The sequence below is a fragment of the Bison bison genome, unplaced genomic scaffold (assembly GCF_000754665.1).
Source record: "Bison bison bison isolate TAMUID 2011002044 unplaced genomic scaffold, Bison_UMD1.0 scf7180017864484, whole genome shotgun sequence".
NCBI classification, from domain to species: domain Eukaryota; kingdom Metazoa; phylum Chordata; class Mammalia; order Artiodactyla; family Bovidae; genus Bison; species Bison bison.
In genome coordinates this window covers 429,648-436,075 of record NW_011495044.1, presented here as the reverse complement: position 1 = coordinate 436,075, position 6,428 = coordinate 429,648, and positions in this window count along the sequence as shown.

Below are 6,428 nucleotides of genomic sequence, written 5' to 3'. Positions count from 1 at the left end.
CTCTGGTTTCTCTCTTCCTTTGAACAGTTCATGGAACTACTTCCTCCACCAAACTTCTGAATACATTTTTCCCTCTCACTGGCCCCCTGGAGAGGCTGCCCCAACACAACTGAGCGCTAGTTTGCTGGCAGATTCTGTGTACAGGAATCTTTACTGTTAGTATAACTTATAAAAGGCCTGAGTCATGTATTAGTCCTGCTGAATCCACTGTGATCTCTGATTCTGCCAAGGATCTGCTTTTTGCTTTGGGAAGTCCTTTCTCGTGTCTGTCTTAAATCCCTTCTACGTACTTTTGTCTAAAGTCTTATTCATCTTGGCTTTAGGGCACAGCTAAGGCATGCCAACGCGACTCCAGTGTCTGTTCAGTGTTCATGGAGTGCATATTGGTTGATTAGTGACTTCCTGGCCCTTAGTAATCATTATTCCATCCCCTCCTCTGGGTTCTTTTCTCCAGGCCTAAAAACTGCAGCTCCTTAAGCCTGTTTTCCCCTGTGTTTTTTCCTGAATCTCTTAATCATCACGTGGCTCTTCTTGAACTCTGTTAATCAGCTTCTTCTCCTTTTTTAATCATTAGTGAGAGTTTTGAAAAACATCTTTAAACCAGAAGCAAAAAAGAAAAGAAAATCCAGAAAGGGCCTACGAGGGTGACTGGGCTCGGCTCTCTGCCTCTGGCCTGGCAGGCCCTTCCACCAGCTAATAGATGAAGCAGACTGTCTCAGATCAGCCCAAGCATACAGTCTCCAATCTGAATGTGAGCAGCAGACAAATTAGATCTGAAGGGATGAGAACAGAGCCTGTGGCCCCATTGACACTCTTCTTTAGACTGCTGCTGGCCCCTGAGGGCAGAAAAATCCAGTCCTCGGCAGAATTTCGTTAGCCAGTTTAATTTAGGCAACTTTTATTCCTTCTTCCATTGTAAGTTCACAGACTCTCACAAGAGTTCTGGGTGCCACCTGTGGCATGTGTGTGTCTGTGTGTATGCCTGTGTGTGAGAGAGAAAAAGAGGAGATGAACTCAGAGTAATTCACACTAAAGTATTACTGGCTTACCATGCAATGCCCCTAAAGGCAGAGGAAAGTGAAGGCAGGCAGTGAGAATGGGGCACCAGCCTCTAACCCATCTGCATCAGGAAGGCATTCAAGTTTATATTAAAGATCCATGTGATTTTTGCATTCTTCTTCTCCACAACATATACACAAAGGCAGATTTTCTAAACAAGAATATTGTTTCATTGAATGCTTAAAAAATCACCTGAAGGGACTTCCCTAGTGGTCCAATGGTAAAGAACCTGCTTGCCAATGCAGAGGACACGGGTTCGATCCCAGATCTGGGAAGATGCCACATGCCATGGGACAAATGAGCCCACGTGCCCTCACTACAGGAACCTGGGCACCCTGGAGCCCGTGCTCCATGACAAAAGAAGCCACTGCAGTGAGAAGCCCACACACCTCAACTAGAGAGAGCCCTCGCTCTCCACAACTACAAAAAGCCGTGCACAGCAATGAAGACCCAGTGCAGCCAGAAGTTAAAATAACTAATTAATTAAAAATAAAGCTAGGCACTTAGGAATCTTCTATTAAAAAAAAAAAAAATCACCTGAATTCCCAAAAAAATCACCTGAATACACAACCCTCCCTGTGTGACATTGTCCACTTTTTCCCTTCTACACTATTTTCTTTTATTTTTAAAATTTTATTTATGTTATTTATTTTGGGCAGTGCTGGGTCTTCATTGCAGTGGCTTCTCCTGCTGCAGGGCCCAGGCTCTAGGGCACTCGGGCTTAAGTAGTTACGATGCATGCATGGGCTTAGTTACTCCATGGCATGTGGGGGATCTTCCTGGATCAGGGATCAAACCCATGTCCCCTGCATTGGCAGGCAGATTTTTTTACCACTGAGCCACCAGGGAAGCTATCCTATTTTCTATTAATGAATACAGATAGTTTGTTTCAATACATATTAAATATTTAACATTATAATATACATTTCATCTATATATAAATAAAATAAAGTTTTACATTATTTTCTGCTATGTAAAAAGATCCTGGCAATTTACACAGTGGTGTTAGGTCCAGGCAGGGGAGACGGCTCACCTGACCTCAGGTGTGAGCCTTCCAGGAATTGTGCACATTTTAGAAGGGGACGGAAGAGAGGGCAGAGGACTTTCTGGAAATGCACTAGGTGGGCACTTGCTCAAGGCCATCAGGCCACTGCAGGGGGCAGCCTCTGGTATGGACAATGCCCGGCGCTGGCCAGCCTGTGAGCTCTGTGGGTCCGCTGCGTTTTTCCCTCGAATGACCCACCTACAAACCTAGATTCATCTCCCTTGCAGAGACGTCTCACTCTCTAGCAGAAAGCAAAATCCGCCAATTCCTAAAGAAGTGTTTTCTTGCAGGCACGAAAGTTAATGAGCTCCATCTTTGGCCTGGGTTAGAAAATTTCACCGTGGCCTTGGCAAGGCTCGCGCCAACACCAAGACGTTAAAGAGAGCCCACGTTGAGAGCCGGGAGGAACAAAGGTAAGGCTGGCTGGCCTGGTTTCCTCGCTCACGGTCGGGAGACAAAAAAGAGAGAGGAACAAAGCACCTGGCTACAGAGGTGCTTCCCCAAGCTGTTCTGGAACCATCCGTCTCTGCAGGCAGCACAATGCCCTCCTTATTCCCTGGTCATCACCACAGCTGACGTGGAGCCTCCCCGGCAAATGTTCAGACCTGCGGCCGCCAGCACGTCTCAGGCAGATTCCTTCAGCCACTGGGGTGGTTCCCACTCTCAGCAGAGGAGGAAAAAGCCATGTTTGCCTCACAGTCTTTGGTTTTCGGAAAACAGTTGGCAGACTGACTGAATAAACACGACGTGTCGCCTAGTTATCAATAAGTATTTGTTCATTCTCAGTATGTGGTTTTTGAGCACCACCTATGCTCCAGAGGCTGGAGACATAGCTGTGAACAGAACAGACACAGACCCTCCATGAAAGGAAGTTTGGGATGGCAGGGGTGACCATCGGCATTAAACAACCAAAATAATTTCAGGTACTAATAGCACAAGACAGTGAGACAGAGGGTGTGTGGGGGGAGCTTGTCTTAGGATTCTCAATGGAAGCTTCCATGACACTGTCATTAAAATCAGAATCACCTGAAGGAGCAGCGGAGGGAAGAAACGGGCACACCAGTTTTCCAGGCAGAGGTTGTGCAAAAGCCCTGAGGCAGCAACATGTTTGACAACTTCAGGGAACTGAGTGAGAGCTGATGAGGAAATGGTGGTGATGAGCACCAGGCAGAGACCAGGTTTATTAGAGGAATCATCACGTCTAACATTGTAGAGTGTGTTACAGTTTGCAGAGGGCTTTAAACATATGCTATCTCCATTCAATCACTTTCCTTATTAATATTCCTTACCAAACAGATGAAGAAACTGATGCTGAGGAGGTAACTTCCTCACGGTCACAAACTAGGAAGTGGTGGGACAGAATTCTGACCAAGGACTCTGTTGCACGACTCCAAAGGAGCTATCCACGCAGCCGGGGGAGCCGTTTGTATCTGCTTGGAGCTTGCGCAATGCAGGCCTGTGCCACTGTATACTGTGACCCTGTGTCAGCTCAGGTCTGTTTTCTCCAAATTTCTTTTTTTTTTTTTCTGTGCTGATGCTATTGAAAATACAAAGAATAAAAAATATTATTTTAGCTGTTGATGAGCACAGGATGTAGTTGAAGAGAAAAAACATATAAAAAGGTAGTGGGTAAGAGACAGTATTTGTTCCAGCAAAGACATTATGGGTGATTTGGTAGGGGCTGTGAGGTTTGTACCTGGTTTGAAGATTTTGATTGGTGGACATATAGGCAAAAAAAAAATCACAGGACTTCACCACATGAACATGCAATGAAATCTCGGTCTGTTGCAGACCTTCACGAGAGCTGGTCTCTAGCAGCTGCCAATTTTTTTTAAATGAGCATTTATTATTCTATCAAGTAAAAAATGAACCATACAGGCAAAATTTTGGCAAACCTAAGAAGAGGAAAGAGTCGGACATGACTGAGCAACTGAACTGAACTGAACTGAAGAAGAGGAAAAAAAATCATCTATAATCTCATTCATGAAACAACTACTTTTCACATTTTAGTATAGTTCCTTCTGATTTTTTGCCCAGGGAAGTGATTTGTGTGTGTGTGTTTATGTATTTATACATATAGAGAGAACACCTATATATGAACGTGTGTATGTGTGTGTGTGTGTGTGTATTTATGTATTTATACATATATAGAGAGAATACCTATATATGAACGTGTGTATGTGTGTGTGTGTGTGTGTGTGTGTGGTATGGGCTTCCCTGCTGCATCAGATGGTAAAGAATCCACCTGCAATGCAGGGGACCTGAGTTCAATCCCTGAGTTAGGAAGATCTCCTGGAGGAGGGCATGGCAACCCACTCCAATATTCTTACCTGGAGAATCCCATGGACAGAGGACCCTGGCAGGCCACAGTCCATGGGGTCGCAAACAGTCGGACATGACTGAGTGACTACGCACATTATATGTAATGTGTGTTGTATATACACACACTACGAGTACAAATACACACATAGGCTCACCTTTATTGATGTATAATTTATGTACTTTAAAACTCACATATTTTAAGTGTGCAGGTTGATAAGTTTTGCCTTTGTCAAGTATGCACCTGAGTAACCACTGCTGTGCTAAAGACTGGAGAGCTTTCCTTCCCCCCAAAGGTCCTTTTACCCTTTAGCCCATTCCCCCCGGGGCTCCCTCCCTCCTTCAGGTAATCACTGACTCACATCTATAGCCTTGAACTAGTTTGGCCTGTTCCAGAACTCCACATAAATGCAGTCAAGTGTGTGCTCTTCTGTCTCTGGCTTCTGTCACTCAGGGTGTTCTTGAGGATTATCATGTTAGCATCTTTGCACCAGCAGTTTATTCCTTTGTATTGCTGGTTAACATTCTGTTTAAAGAATACATAAGAATTTGTTTATTCATTCACCTGATATGTGGGTTGTTTTTGGTTTCTGGTCTGGAGATATTTTGAATCTAGCAGCTATGAACTTCTTGTGCCAGTCTCTTTGTGATGCTTTCTTTTCCCTTGGGGAAACACCTGGGAGTGGAACTGCTGGGACATAGAGTAGGTCTGTATGTATCACTTTGTGGAAAACTACCCAACAATTTTCTAACTGGTGCAGCATCTTCAATGGATGGAATCTAAGCGCCCCACATCCTCACCAGCACTTAGTATGGCTACTTTTTGATTTTAGCTCTTTCTTGGAGTTTGTGGTGATGCTGGTTTAGTTGCTAAGTCGTGTCCAACTCTTGCAACACCATGGACTGTAGCCCGCCAGGCTCCTCTGTCCTTGGGATTCTCCGGACAAGAATACTGGAGTGGGTTGCCATTTCCTTCTCTAGGGGATCTTCCCGACCCAGGTATCAAACCTGGGTCTCCTACATTGCAGGCGGATTCTTTACTGACTAAGCTACAAGGGAAGCCCCCTTGGAGTGTGTGGTAGTTTTAATTTGCATTTCCCTGATCACTAATGATGTTGAGCGTTGTTTCACAGGCATGTGTTTTCATAGTTGTAATTCTTTCTGTTCGCTGCTTTTTAAATTTACACTTAATATTATCATTCTTTTCTGCTACCTTATAGTGTTCATGATCACTGTATTAATGGCTTCTAATATTTCAACTTTACTAGCATGTGAGATGAGTGCAGTTGTGCGGTACTTTGAGCATTCTTTGGCATTGCCTTTCTTTGGGATCGAAATGAAAACTGACCTTTTCCACTCCTGTGGCCTGATGTTCAAGCTGGTTTTAGAAAAGGCAGAGGAACCAGAGATCAAATTCCAACATCCGCTGGATCATGGAAAAAGCAAGAGAGTTCCAGAAAAACATCTATTTCTGCTTTATTGACTATGCCAAAGCCTTTGACTGTGTGGATCACAATAAACTGTGGGAAATTCTGAAAGAGATGGGAATACCAGACCACCTGACCTGCCTCTTGAGAAATCTGTATGCAGGTCAGGAAGCAACAGTTAGAAACGGACATGGAACAACCGACTGGTTCCAAATAGGAAAAGGAGTACATCAAGGCTGTATATTGTCACCCTGCTTATTTAACTTGTATGCAGAGTACATCATGAGAAACGCTGGACTGGAAGAAACACAAGCTGGAATCAAGATTGCCGGGAGAAATATCAATTACCTCAGATATGCAGATGACACCACCCTTATGGCAGAAAATGAAGAGGAACTAAAAAGTCTCTTGATGAAAGTGAAAGTGGAGAGTGAAAAAGTTGGCTTAAAGCTCAACATTCAGAAAACGAAGATCATGGCATCCGGTCCCATCACTTCATGGGAAATAGATGGGGAAACAGTGGAAACAGTGTCAGACTTTATTTTTTGGGCTCCAAAATCACTGCAGATGGTGACCTG